The sequence below is a fragment of the Lepus europaeus genome, chromosome 20 (genome assembly GCF_033115175.1).
Source record: "Lepus europaeus isolate LE1 chromosome 20, mLepTim1.pri, whole genome shotgun sequence".
NCBI classification, from domain to species: domain Eukaryota; kingdom Metazoa; phylum Chordata; class Mammalia; order Lagomorpha; family Leporidae; genus Lepus; species Lepus europaeus.
Genome location: NC_084846.1, coordinates 24,731,138 through 24,742,203, shown reverse-complemented (window position 1 = coordinate 24,742,203; position 11,066 = coordinate 24,731,138). Strand labels below are relative to the sequence as shown.

The 11,066-nt window shown below is 44.2% G+C and overlaps 1 pseudogene; it reads right to left on the bottom strand.

Moving 5' to 3' along the window:
- Window positions 1–390: 390 nt before the first annotated feature.
- Window positions 391–11,066, bottom strand: part of LOC133749370 (elongation factor 1-alpha 1-like) — a 57,097-nt pseudogene continuing 46,421 nt past the window's right edge.

The following is an 11,066-nucleotide window of genomic DNA, read 5'->3' as shown; positions in this document are numbered from 1 at the left end:
TGGGGTACAAGGCAGTGCCTTTGCTGTCACCTTTCTTGGAGTTGGATATTGAGGCAGTGGTAGCCTCCAGACACACATGAGGAATCTGAACATGTCTGGGCTGGTGGCCTGTTGTCCTGGGCAGATCCTGCAGGGCCACCTACACATTAACCTGGAAGACACAGCCTCATCTGGAGCAACAATGTAGCATCAACACAGGGAAATTTTGATATATTCACACCTATGTGCACACACCAGCACACTTCTCTGCCACCCCCACATATATATATGTGTGTGTGTGTGAGAGAGAGAGAGAGGGAGAGAGAGAGAGAGAGAGAGCGAGAGCGAGAGGGAGAAACATCTTCCATCTCCTGGCTCGCTTCCTAAACGCCTGCACTCAATTTCAAGAATTTAGGCTGCCTTCCAGCCTCTACTAGAATGCACACCAGTCTTTTCCTTCAGCCCAGCACACTGGCAGGCAAGGTGAGCTGTGTGACAGCATGGTACAAGGGCAGAGCCAGCACTGGATGGTTCAGGATGATCACCTGGGCAGTGGAGCCAGCTGGCTTCCACCGGTGGTCATTTTTACTGTCAGCAGCAACACTGGTGTGATGAACATCTCCGACAGACACGTTGTCAACATTGAAGCCCGCATTGTCCTTGGGAAGAGCTCCACTCAGTGCCTCCCGGTGCATCTCAACAGACCAGACTGAAGCTGCAACATTGGCTGGAGCCGAGGTGATCCCATGCCAGGTTTGAGAATACTGGGTGCTGTTTGACCCATGGGAACAGAAGTAAAACCACCAATCTCTCAGACTTCCTGGAGAGGCAGGCACTAAAGCTATCAGTTGGATGAGTTGGGCGAAGGGTTCAGTCCAGAGCTTCAAGCAGTGTGATTGTACTGGCACTGTCATCCTTGAGGGTGACTTTTCAGCTGTCGAACCAAGGCAAGTCAGCACTTGGGCTCAGTGTGTTGTCATCATTCCAAACAGAAATGGGCACACATGCTACTGTGTTGGGCAGTGTAGCCAGTCTTCTTCATGTGGGTGCTGGCTTCCTCCATGATTTCCATGTATCTCTTCTGGCTGCACAGGGCAGCTCCGTGGAATGCACTTTATTAACACTAGCCATGGGTCGCTTCACACTCAGGCTGTAACCAGGAGGCTGTGCTCACAGACCTGCCCGTTCTTAGAGATACCCACTTCAAACTCACCCACGCTCACAGCAGCATGGTCAGCCTGGGATGTGCCTGGAGTCTCATGTTTCTGATAAAGTCACGGTGTCCTGGGAGATCACAAATTGTCACATCACACTTGCAGGTCTCAACTTGGCACAGGAGATGTCAATGGTGACACCACGCTCTCATCCAGCCTTCAGTCCATCCAAGACCCAGGCTTACTTGGGGGGAGCCCTTACCAATCTCAGCACCTTCCTTCTAAAAGTTTTTTTTAAGCATTTATGTATTTATTTGAAAGGCAGAGTGAAAGAGAAAGACACACAGAGAGAGAAAGAGGTGGGGGGAGAGGGAGAGAGGGGGAGAAAGAGAGAGAGAGAACGTCTTTTATTAGCAGGTTCATTTCCCAAATGTCTGCAACAGTGAGGGCTGGGCCAGGCCAAAGCCAAGAGCCTGGAACCCCATGCAGGTTTTCCACATGAGTGGCAAGGGCCCAAGCACGTGAGCCATCTGCCACTGCACTACCAGGAAGCTGGATGGGAAGCAGAAGAGATACAACTCAAACCAGGCCCTCTTGAAATGGGATGTGGGCATCCCAGACAATGACCTAATCCACTGCGCCCCAATGCTGGCCTCTCCTTTGGTGTTCTTCTGTCAGTTTCACCACATTTGTAGATCAGATGGCCAGTAGTGTGGACTTGCCTGGATCTACGGGTTTCGGGATAATGATGTGGGTGTGAATCTTTCCCACTTGGGCTTGGATTTAGCACGAGTTTTCACGTCTCCTGTGTTCCGGCGGCAATTCACAATCACGCTTCTCCTTCCTTCCCCTCCCTTCTCTGCCTGCTGTGCCCTCTCCTCTCTCCTTTTATTCCTTCCCTCCCCCTTCTTGCAAACGTATTTTAAAGCAACTCTCAGGGACCATGCCACTTTCTTTCTACATGTTTCACTGTTCCCTTTCAAGCATGCAGACTTGTATTTGTGTGACTCCTCTTTTAGATGGGAGGAAACTTAATGCTTCTACTTGGAAAATGTAATGTTTCTTTCCTCTTGATGTTCAGCAGTTTGTGGCTTGAGAATAAGATCAGGTCAATCACAGAAAATTGAAGCTGTGTTTTCATTACAAGAGTTCTTTTAAGATGAGAGCTTGTGGGACAGCTCTAGTGTAGCTGCCTTACAGTAGAAAGCATCAATTTAAGTAAGTAATTCAGAAGGCTTTACTTATCTTCCCCATTAAAATAGCGATAATATAGGCTAAGGGGTTTTTAGTCTAAAAATTTCCTTTTATTTATTTGAAAAGAGTGAGAGAGAAAGAGATGAAGGAAAGAGAGAGAGGTGGAGAGATGGAGAGAGAGAGAGAGAGGGAGAGAGAGAGAGAGAGGCATATTGAGAGAGATTTTCCATCCACTGGTTTATTGCCTGTACTGCCTGCAACAACTGGTAATGTGTTAGGACAAGTCCGGAGACAGGAACTCCAGCTGGGTCTCCCACAGAGATGGCAAGGACATGGGGACAGGAGCCATCACCTGCTGCCCCTCAGGATCTGTGTTAGCAGGAAGCTGGAATATGAAGCAGGGCTGGGACTTGAACCCCGATACTCCCATGTGGGTGTGGGCATCTAACTGCTGTGCCAAATGCCATCCCCACCCCATTCCGGCAATTTTTCGTCTTCAAAGGTGCTTCAATATTAATTGACTTGGAAATTTTAACAACATCATAGAGTGTAGATATTTGAAAGAGTCTTGTACTAATAAGTACAGAAGCATCAGCAGTTTTTAGCATGTAAATCACTTACAGAGATGATGTGTGTGTATATAGGTATATGTGTGGATGTGTGTTTAAATCTGTATACATATATATGTGTTTAAATGTGTATATACTTGTGTATATACACACGTGTGTGTATATGTGTATGTTTGAGGCGACTTCTGAGAGTTCATGTAAAAGGCATATTATGAAAAAGACTATGCATGAGTTTGAAATTGTTTTGCACCAAGATAAATTTATCTTTTAATTCCATTTTCTGTGAACTTTTGGCAGAACATGCGTATATCTACAGGATAACCTTCTAGAAGCCATAAACATTTCCATCTTTCCTTTTGGCTTTGCTTGCATTTGAAATCTATGTTAGCTGACTCATATTTGTATCTGTTTTGCTGCAAGTTTAAGTATGAGGGATCTCTTTTATCAGTAACACTGAGGAGTGTTTATTTTCCAGGAGGGTTACTGGCTGCCTCTCTGTGGTTGGCACTTACTGCCCTATATTCTACTTAACAATTCAAATGCCTGTCTCCCCAGAATGTTCCTCAGGACAGACATGGGGTCTAGTTTAGGGGGTGTCTCTAGCCTTCAGGATCATATCTGTTTTAGGAGGCCCTCAGTAATTACCTCTTAAGTGAGCAAAGGATCAAAGTTCTTTTTTCTTCTTTTTCTTTCATGAAACATTCAAGAAACAGAAATCAGGTGAGGTTCAGCGGTTTGTCTGAAATCCGACAGCTAACATATAGCACAGTGGTGGTGACGCTTGGGACTGCTCACTCTTGGTCCAAAGACCTTTCCCACACAGTTCCTGCTAGGCATGGGAGAAGGAGCTGCTGAGTAGGTGAGTGGCAGTGCGTGGGGCCCTCACCACGTACAAGGTCTCGGCAGCTGGAGCTGACCGAGTGGATGGAGCATGCAGGGCCCTGTGACATGGATCCCAAGGTGGGGCATCAAGGGAGTCCGGAGGTAGAGAGATGCTTCCAGAGTGCAAGACAATCTGCACCTTGGGGAGACTCTTACAGTCTTCAAACAATGCCGTATTTAGGATGCGTACAATATTGATTGAAACGTAGTTTAATCTCCTTAACAATTAAAGTATTTAAGGATGTGTGTGATCTTTTGGATCTTGAGAGAAAGTGTTTTCTTCTTCATTACTTTAGGAAACATCTCTGACTTATGCCGGGTATTGGATAGCAACTTCAGTTGATTAGTCAACTGGTTGCCCCAGATAAATATTCTGATTGGCTCATGTCTCCCCAACCATCTCTTCTCCAGCTGCCAATTTGCACCAAAGAAATCTCTTTTTAGTGTCTTTTATCCATGACATAACTGTGTTGATTATGCACTGTGGTAAAAGCATGTTCCTCCTTGTTTTATTAATGGAAGTGCTGGGTGTTTGTGCAAACAAAAGATGGACCTCACTGATGCTTTCGTATTGACCAACTCCTTACTCAGTTGGATGGACTCAGGATAGGGATGTCACAGTGAGTGCACAGAATTCCCGTGGTGTCTGCCTGAGTGGTGCGAACAACCTTTTGAGTCTCTTATTTGTTTCCTTATTTTATTTTCATTTCAATTTTTCTGAAACTTGCCACATCTCTCAAAATAAGAGCAAGCCAGTAGAAGATGTTTCTCAGGAAAGCCAGCCAAGGCAGTGAGCAGAATCCGCTTGCAAGTACAACTGTAAGTTTAAGGAGCGAACACATTTAGCATGGACAACTGCTAAGTGGAAAAAGTTGAGGGACTATGCTCAGAGAATAATCTAACTTTTAGAGGAATTTCAGTCATTTCCTGTTTTTGGGATACATGAAATATGCAGGAAAGTTGTGTTTTTGTTGACTTTGGTTGAAAAATCTATTTGATTATAAGGGTCTTTTTAATTTTCTTGGATGATTCATTTGAAGTCTGGCATTAAGAAAGCATTAGGAAAATATTGAGGGAAGAGAAGTTCACCAGATGTGGCCCCAAGGCATTTGATCTCTTTCCTTATATTTTTATGTTAATTTCTTAATTTTTTAAGGATTTATTTATTTATTTGAAAGGCAGAGTTATAGAGAAGCAAAGGCAGAGAGAAAGAGAGAAGTCTTCCATCCACTGCTTCACTCCCCAGAAGGCTGGAACGGCTAGAGCTGCACAGATCCGAAGCTAGGAGCCAGGAGCTTCCTCTGCATCTCTCACGTGGGTGCAGGGTCCCAAGGACTTGGGCCATCTTCTACTGCTTTCCCAGGCCATAGCAGAGAGCTGGATCAGAAGTGGAGCAGCTGGGACTCGAACTGGTGCCCATTTGAGATGCTGGCACTGAGGCGGTGGCTTTACCTGCTACACCACAGCACCGGCCCCTGATTTCTTAATTTTTAGAGAACCATCTGCTGGCAGTAAATTTTCACCTTCCAAAACTAGCAAGCAGTATTTGTGAAATATCTCTTTATGTGTAAGTGTGTGTGGCATGGGATATAAGCGAATATGGATTAATTATTGAACCCAGCCTTAGATAATGCATGCCATTTTTGAGAAGTAACTTTATTTTATGAAGGCCACAGGATTTCTTATTGAGAAACTCATACCATCCTCTTCTAGTGAGCTAATCACCATTTCCTCCCTAAAGATGCTACCACTTTAAAAAGTTGAATATTCACAAGTCAGGATTGCACATGTTCATGGCATATGAGTGATGCTATAATAATGCACACCATATGGCTTGACTCAATCAAGTGAATTCGCATAGTCATCACCTCAGATGCTCATCATTTATTTCTCCTAATAGAAACACTGCATTTTTTGACCAATGTTTCTCCATTTGCCTCCCCTCCTTCCCTAGCTTTGGTAACCAAGGTTCTGCTCTCTGCCTCTGCAGGTTCTCCCTTTTCTCAGATTTCACATATAAATGAGGATGTGTGACGGAAAATACCCTTCTCGTTAACACATCTGCATGCACACACAAACATGCATAACACAAAGGTACAGATAAATCCAGAGAACTGAGAAAAACCTGTAAGCATCGTTACGATACCTGCAGTAAAAAAATCAAGTGTTATCAAAGACTTAAAGTGATTCCAAGGATGTGTCAAGGTCCTAAGTTTGGCCTAAAATTAACATTTTTTTTCATGACTTGGAAGGGTGAAAAATTAAACCATTAATTCCCATTGGCTCAACAGCACAATTACTTTGCCAAATTATCTGGCCAGCGCCAGGTCTGTCCAGGGCAATGATGCAAAGAGCACAGGGCATGTATAATTGATTGATTTTGCTGAGGCCCCGAGGAAGCTGGCTGAGAAAGGATGTCTGTGCCAGTCTCTGTTTTGCAGCTCTGCCTGAGGACCGAAGGCTGGAATGAGGGACCAAGAGGGCAGTGGACAATGCCAGTGACCAGTATGGCTGCCTTTGTCACTGTGCTGAGCTCCGTCCAGACTTCAGAGAATGTAGACCTCACCCACGAGTGTGACACCCACGAGTGACTCGAGTGTGTTAGCAGGGGTCGCCAAAACTCTATGGGGGCTCTAGCAATACCCCAACCTCTTTAGGAATTGTTTCCTAGGGAGATGGAAAGGCGTCATGAAAGGGGAATCTGGACAGTAACACAAATGGAGAGATGGTGATGGGCTGAGCCGAGATTCCCACGCAAGCTTCTGCGAGAACGTGCTTGGGGCTACAAGTCCAGTGCACCCCACGAGTCACAGGGGCTGACTGGCAAGGTGGGAAGCACCCTTACAAGCTCCTTTCTCCTGGAATATCTAGATGGATGCTGTTATTGTGTCGGCACTGAGTAACTTTGCCAGGTTCTCGCAGCTGGCAAGTAGCAGAGGTGGGACTGCAAGCTAAGGGAGGACGAGGAAGTTTTCATTATTAATTCAAAGGAGAAAATAACATCGGCAAGTTAGAGAAAAAGGTAGATTTCAGTCCAACTCCAATGGGAAGGAACTCCTTTGTGAAATAGTGAGTTTCCTGTTGTGGGTATAATCAAGTGGAGATGAGACAGCCCCTGTGGGAGACACTCACTTCCTATTTAGGGTGGGGAAGAAATGAGGCTTCCTGGAAGAAATGACATTTGATAAATGGGTGGGATATTTACAGATTTTTTTAAAAAAAGGAGGGGGAGGGCATAGAGGCAGATACATGATTAAGGAGATGATAGCAAGTGTGAGTGAGTTCTGAGAAATTATACCAGTTCGAGAGCAGGGAAGGCAAGCAGGAAGGGGAGAGAACTGGAGTTGTAGGCTGATGACAAGTATGGTGACTCTCGTGTTCTAGGCCAATGGGTGTGCATTCACTGTCACAAGTGGTGAGGGTCCATTCAGGCGTGTGGAGTTAAGGAATGGCAGGATTGCAGGGCTGCTGGTATTGGGCACTGATTGTGCATTGCACAATATTAGAGCAGGTCACTCACATAGTGACCCTGTAGATGTCTGTATTTGTGATGACCATGTTTCAGTTGTCCTAAGTGTATTAAACAATGTCAAGTTTCCTGAGAGGCCAAAGTCAAGTGCCTTGAAGATGGGATGCGTTTTGCAATTCGTACAAATATAGAATATGAGGTCACAGTGGCCCGTGTGGGCTGTGCTGTAGGCAGACTTGGTTTAAAACAGAAGATACGATTGATCACTGTAAGGAGACATTGAAGACTTTGACAGCACTCCTAGAAGACACCAAAACAGGAGCCTAGCTTGGAAAAGAGAAGCTGGTGTAGAATCTGTGTTGGAGGCAATGGAAAGAGAAACCACACATGACTTCAGAGATGAGTGGCAGATATTGGTGGCAAATAGGAAGTAGAAGAGCGAGAAGGGAGAGGCTCTGAGCAGGAGAAAGCAAGCTAGGTGGAGGGCAAGACGAGAAGTTCCCTTCTGGACACAGTTTGGAGCTAGAGGCATCGGGTGAACATGGAGGTGGACGTGTCAATCAAGAGTTTGGGTTGAGGTGGAAGTGTCAATCAAGCACGAGGTTGAAATGCAGGTCTGGAGGGCAGGGCGGGAGCTGGGTTAGTTACTCACGTGAACGTGATGTCTGAGACCCAGGCAGTTCCTGAGATAACGGGGCAGTCTGTCGGGAGAGGCAAACCGGCCATAGCTGGTGTCAGGACCGGTCCTCCCTGTTATCGCGCTGTGCTCTCTAACCCCGCAAGAATTAGAAATAAATCTTGGAAAAGGAGCCTTCCTTCTTAGTCATGTGGCTGTTGGATAGCTCGTTTCCTTCCCAGTTCCTGCCAACCATCAACTGAAGTCAGAAAGGCAGCTTTTCGACCTGAACATTAGAAGGTTAGATAGGAGTGTCGGCCGAAGAGGCTTTCAGAGCAAAGGCGGAGTCATTGATGACTTGGGAAGGTTTAAGTGGTGCAGTAGAGGCTCAGAAATCGATTCTAAATGCGATCAACTCTTTATTCGAGAAGGAAGGTGACGGCAGAAACCACCTGGGTGCATTTTTATTTGATCCTCTTGGGTAGTATATGCGGCTCCCTGTTTTCCTTTCAGTATTTTCCTTAATCTGACACGGAAATGAACTTATATAAGACCACAAAATCAGTGACAAGGAAAGGTGGTCAAGCGTGTGTTGTGGGCATGGAGACAATTCTGAGATGAAGACTTCTGCCTTGCGTGGAGCACTCACTCTGAGGACGGTCTAGGCTTCTGTTCTCTGGTTTTCAGCCTGCAGGGATATTTCTGGGTATCCAGGCTCAGACTCACCTTGTTATGGAGAGACAAGCAGCCAGCAGGAGTCCGTGTTCCAGATCTTAGATGGAAGTTGACTATTCCATATAATCATATAGCTTATCTCCATTTTACCCCCCTCCTCCGTTTTATGTTATTATAATGAATATAGGGGTCCAATCTAAGTGTGCAGGGTCATAAAATTGGTTCTTCTGTATCTTTAGGAAAGTCAAAAGCAAAAGAGAGGCATTTGAGTCATCATTAATTTTCTTGATGCATCTTTCTGAATTCCTGCCATGATTATGCTGGATTTGTTTTCTTGATTTTTCAGAGACACACAAAAGGACCAGGTTGGGGAGAAAATTTTGATGTTACATCAATCTATTAGAAACTAGAGTGATTTTTTAAAAAATGTCTATCTTCTGAGGATGATTTTTTGGTATATTAGAGGGGTTAAATTAAATGTTTAATTAGCACTTTTATCTACAAATAGAAATATGTAACTTTCTAAAGGATACCCAATCCAGATCAATATTTTATAAGATAAAATCAAGAAAGAAAGGGTTGACCCTTTGTGAACAGTATTTCGGGTGTAAAGTTCACAAATTTGTTTGTACTTTTAAAGAAATAGCAGCTGGAAACATTAGATTTACTTGAACAAAGATGGTCTTATTATGATGGATGGTCTCTCGACTGTTCTTTAAATTTGCACAATCTCATGAGTTATAGAAAGCTATGAATTGGGTTTTCTGTTCCATGTTGTGAGTTTTCTTTAAGAGAAACTGGGTCAGCAAGTAAACACACAAACACCAATATGCACGTGCACATACCAATTAGGCCCTTGGATTAAAGACAGTGCTTGAGTTGTATTTTGCCAAGGATATAACCTGTGTGTGTATGCAGCTAAATGTGGCTGACTCAGACGGTCTGTTATGTCTGCGTCAGGTGATGACTGGTACTATAAGAATTTATATCAAGTAAAAGTTGCAAAGGGAAAATTAATGGCTGTTGAGTAACTTACAGAAATGATTCCAAAATGAACTTGACAAAAATAACGCATATCTGACATTCTCGGGGAACAAAATTTAATCCCATTCCGATATAGAATATTTAAAAAACCTTCTGAAATGTTTTAAAATTTTTAAAATTTCATTTGAAAAGTACTCTGGGACTTCCCAGTGCAGGGTAACTCTGCAGGCCACAACATTAAAACCTTTTGAGGAAAAGTTTTGCTGTCAGACTTTCCCCTGACGATGTGGTGAAATCCCTTGGGAACAAACTTGCAGCATTATAGCAATGTTCTCAGCTTTCTCTTGGCCCTGACTTGGCTTCTCGATCTTTACCCCCTGCTACTAAATGAAATATAAAAGAGCTAGCCATCAACCAGCCAACTAGACTAAAAAGACTGGATCTATGGAAATGTATAATTTGTGAAATTGTGAATACCTATGTGGAATGCCTCAAAAATATGATTTGAAGGACAAGTGTTTAGTAAGGCTAAGGGCAGAAAATATTACAATTTTTATTTTCCCTGGTTGATAGCATATGGCTGTGTGTTTCTAAGAATTAATCCATTCCTTCTAGGTTATCCGACTTGTTGGTTTACAACTCTCCATAGTATTCTTTTATTTCTATTGGCATTAGTTACAATGTCATCTCTTTCATTTCTGATACTAGTTGAGTCTTCTCTCTCTTTTATCTCTCTTTTTTTTTTAACAGGCAGATGGACAGTGAGAGAGAGAGACAAGAGAGAAAGGTCTTCCTTTTCCGTTGGTTCACCCCCCAGTGGCTGCTGCTGCCGGCGCACCGCGCTGATCTGAGCCAGGAGCCAGGTGCTTCTCCTGGTCTCCCGTGGGGTGCAGGGCCCAAGAACTTGGGGCATCCTCCACTGCACTCCCGGGCCATAGCAGAGAGCTGGACTGGAAGAGGAGCAACCGGGACAGAATCTGGCGCTCTGACCGGGACTAGAACCCGTTGTGCTGGTGCCGCAGGCGGAGGATTAGCCTATTGAGCCGCAGGCTGTTTTTGTTAGCATCTTTGACCTCTCTCTCTTTTTCAGTTTCCTTTTTTGTAGTTGAGAGAACATGGGACTTAAACTGTTTGAGATTTTGCCTCATCTGTGAAATGGGCACATCACGTACTGCATCAGGTTGCTTTGCCCTACTACCATTATGTCATTCAACTTTACTGTCACGTAGTTGGTGCTGACTAATTAGAAATTTTTATCTCTTGATTATGCAGATAAGAGAAATTCCTCTCCTCAGTAGGTCACAAATCCTTTCTCATCCTTTTTAAAAAGAATCACAAACTCTTAGTGCTGCCCTCCGGACTCTCTTCTTAGGAATGTGACTTTGTTGTTTTGTATTTTCTAGTCCTTGCAAAATTCTCCTTTCGGTTTTTGGACCCGTTTTTGCGTGTTTTTATCTCAGTAAGGACAGACTACTTCCACAGCCTTTCTTTATCCTTTTCTTGTGCATAACCATGAGTTGCTTTTTCTCCAAGGTGAGTGTTTT